This window comes from Notamacropus eugenii, chromosome 1 (assembly GCF_028372415.1).
Source record: "Notamacropus eugenii isolate mMacEug1 chromosome 1, mMacEug1.pri_v2, whole genome shotgun sequence".
Classification (NCBI taxonomy): domain Eukaryota; kingdom Metazoa; phylum Chordata; class Mammalia; order Diprotodontia; family Macropodidae; genus Notamacropus; species Notamacropus eugenii.
This window is the reverse complement of record NC_092872.1, coordinates 158,674,112-158,678,397: the sequence shown is the minus strand read 5'-3', so window position 1 is coordinate 158,678,397 and position 4,286 is coordinate 158,674,112.

Below are 4,286 nucleotides of genomic sequence, written 5' to 3'. Positions count from 1 at the left end.
TCTGCGGCCCCAGCATACGTGGATATTATGGTCAGAAAAGGAAACACCCCTGAAAAGACATGCAAAGTCTGGGTACCTCTTATGTACCCTTTCCCTGTTCATCAGAGTAACTGCCTGGGTGGCTGTCAGAGCACACAGCTGCATCACTTTCAGCCAAAGGAGGAGGTCTGGCTAGCAAACCTCCTGCCATGAAATGTTGCTGACTTTACATTTGCCTGAAGTTATTGTCACCATTAAAGCACCAAGCTCCCTCCTCTGCAGTGTTCCTGACCCTCATCTTTATGGAATCCTCCCTCACCCGCCATTGTCCCTAGATTTTGACCTGCTCCTGGAGAACTCAGATGGTACTTTTCTACCTGAATCCCTAGGTCTTTAATCTTTCTGCCTGTGGAATTCTCAACTTTGAATTTACTCATTGCTTCTACTTAATTTGTTGATTCCCTGACTAGAAGCACTGATTTTGGGCCACACCTTCTTGGATGTTTTTGCACCACACTTTCTCTATTTGTGGCATCATGGTATCATTTATACCCCACAGATGAAACTCTTCCTGAGACCCAGGTTTGTTATTTTCTGGCCAGTGTCTGGCTCATAGTAGGCCTTTAATAAATATTAGTTGAATGACTGACTGATATGCACACATTTCTTTGAGAGCACTGTGACTTGGGATTGGTCTTTGCTGTCCAACATAGTGACCTGTCAGATTCACTAGCCCAAGAAAGGGTGAAGATGGTGATGGAGCAACAAGTCAGCTCTTTTAGGAGTCAAAGTTAGGCTCTACTTTGGGATGGAAAAATAAAGAAAGAGAAAAAAAATCAGGTCAACAAAACCAACCAATACATTGGCCACATTTGATGATGCATGCAACATACTACATCCTGCATACTGTAGAGGTTCTACAAAGAACAGAGGGAGATGCTTATTCTCATGGGGCCAGACTTGGCCATTATAATTACACAGCAATCAGTTTCACTTTTTTTGCTCTTTATATTTACGTTATTTCTGTGTCTATTGTTTTCTTGTTCAGCTTATTTCCCATTGAACCAGGTCATGAAAGCCTTCACATGCTTCTTTGAATTCTTGACATTCAGCATTTCTTATCACGTGGTAATAAGGCACTATTCACACTGTAATGACCACAGTCAAATTAGTCATTTCTTCAGTGGACAGGCATCTATTTTAGATTCCTTGCTCCCATCAAAAGAGCTGATATAAATATTTATTTTCAAATTTTGACCTACTTAGGGTATGTACTTAGCAGTACTCTTTCTAAGCCAAAGGGAAGGGGAGGGGAAAGGAAAGAGAATAATTACTTAAATAGTTCTACTATATGCCAGCATTGTGCTAAGTGCTTTAAAATATTATTTCATTTGATCATAACCCCAATATTTTCATTTTAAAAATATCATTAATTTATTTGTTTTCACTTTTCAACAATCACTTCCATAAGTCTTATATTTTCTCCTCCTCCTTCCTTTCTTACTTCTCCCCTCCCTCCCCTAGACAGTACGCAGTCTTATATGGGTTTCACACATACATTCTTATTAAATACATTTTCACATTAGTCGTGTTGCATAGAAGAATGAAAAAGAATGGGAGAAACCATAAGAAAAAACATAGCAGAAGAGAAAAGAATCTACTTCATCCTGCATTCCAATTCCATAGTTCTTTCTCTGGATGTGGATGGCATTTTGCCTCGAGTCCTTTGGGGATGTTTTAGGTCCTTGCATTGCTGTGAAGAGCTTAGTCGATGAGGAATAGTCCTTGCACACTGTGGCTGTTACTGTGTACAATGTTCTTCAGGTTCTGTCGTTTCACTGGGCATCAGTTCATATAGGTCTTTCCAGGTTTTTCTAAAGTCCCACTGTTTGGTATTTCTTATGGCACAATAATATTCTATTACATTCATATACCACAACTTGTTCAACCATTCCTCAATTGATAGGCATTTCCTCAATTTCCAATTCTTGGCCACCACAAAAGAGTTGTTATAAATATTTTTGTACATATGGGACCTTTTCCCATTTTTGTAGCCCTTTGGGCATAGTTCCAAATTGCTCTCCAGAATGGTTGGATCAGCTCACAGCTCCACCAACAATGAATTAGTGTTCCAACTTTCCCACATCTTCTCCAACATTTATCATTTTCCTGTTTTGTCATGTTAGCCAGTCTGATAGGTGTGATGTGGTATCTCAGAGTTGTAGTGATTTAGAGCATTTTTTTCATATGACTATAGATAGCTTTAATTTCTTCCTCTGAAAACTCCCTCTTCATATCCTTTGACCATTAATCAATTGGGGAATGACTTGTATTCTTGTAAATTTGACTGACTCAGTTCTCTATATATTTTAGAAATGAGGTCTTTATCACAGACACTACTTGTAAAAATTCTTTCCTAATTTTCTGCTTCCCTCCTAATCTTGGTTACGTTTAGTTTGTGCAAAGACTGTTCAATTTAATGTAATCAAAATCATTCATTTTGCACTTCATAATGTTTTCTACTTCTTGTTTGGTCATAAATTTCTTCATTCTCCATAAATATGACAAATATACTATCCCTTGCTCCCCTAATTTGTTTACAGTATCAGCCTTTATACCCATTTCTTGTACCCATTTCAACTTTATTCTGGAAGGTAAATTATTAAGCCCATTTTACAACTGAGAAAACTGAGGCAAACAAGGGTCAAGTGATTTGCCCAGGGTCACACAGCTAACAAGTAATTGAAGACAGATTTGAACTTAGGTCTTTATGACTCTAGACCCAGTATTCTATCTGATGAACCAACAAGTTGGATATGGGCATTCATTACAATTTTTTTCCCAGAATGGTTAGACAATTTTACAGCTTGTTAAAAGTATGTTATGGTGTCTGTTTTTCCATAGCCCCTCCATCATTGATTATTTTCAATATGTGGTACTTTTAAAATTTTCTGGGTATTTGGTGAAGCAGAATTGTGTTGATTTGCATTTCTTTTGTGAAACAGCACTATCTAGTCTTTTTTTTTTACATTAATTTTGTTTGTGCAAAAGCTTATCACTTTGACATAACTGAGATGATCTGTTTCATTTTTTGTGATCACCTCTACTCCATGTTTGGTTATGAATTCTCTCTCTAAAGTATAGCTATCAAAGATGCTTGATCTTATTACCTACTTCTTTATGATATGCACTTTAATATTCAGGTTCTACATTCATTTTAAAATTTTTTTGTGACATTTGTTATAAGATGTTGGTCTAATATGTTTCTCCTTTACTGAGCTATTGCAGTATTTCCAGCCTTCTTCATGACTATTACTTAATAGTATAACCTTTGACATTCAAAGCTCAGAGGGAACTAGCCTCAGACAAGCAATGATACATAGATTGGAAGGATAACAGGAGAATGACACTTGTATTGAAGATGAGTGGCAAGTTGCCTCTCCAAAGAGCAGTCATTAGGGCAAAGAGTAGTTAAACTCCTTGAATTAGAAAATCCTATTTCAGGTTTCTCCTAGCCCCCTCAGAGACCTCCTAAGTTTCTCTATTCTTTTAGAAGTCTGTGTATTCCTGACAACTGCACTTGTACATTTATAGGAAATTCCTCCAGTTTGACTTTATATAGGATATCCTCTATGATGAGGGCGAATGCGTTTAGCAAGCATGTGATTCCCAATTTCTTTTTTTTTTTTTTTTGATATTGGCAATCAGAAGAGAGACACTTTGAAAGGTACCATGGTATAGGGGATAAAGCACTGGATTTGGGGCAGAGAACTTGTGTTTGAATCCCATTTCTACATATTACCTACTTATGTGACATTGGATAAGTCGTCACCTCAATTTTTCTCATCTACAAATAAAGGGACTTCAATAGAGGGTCCCTTATAATTCTAAATGATGTTATTTGTAATTTTCAATAAATCTTGTATGATCTTATGCATGAGAAATATTTTATTGAGGCGTCCATTTAAGGCTGAATTTTGTTCAATCAAGTTAAAAAAAAACTTTGTGTAATAATGCAAGAAGAAATATAGAAGGATCTTGCTGGTTTGATGCTAAAGTACTAATGTCAAACAAATAGAAATGGGGGCCATTAAACCATATATATGGTTTACTGGGTTGTCATATTGACTTAGAAAACCACATATTGATATTATATATGTTTTATTGTATTTTTATTTATTTGTTAAATATTTTCCAATTATATTCTAATCTGGTATGGGCCACATGTGGGAGTGCTATGGGCTACATGTGGCCTCTGGGCCACATGTTTGACACTTCTGCTCTAGAGAATCATAAATAAAAATCCA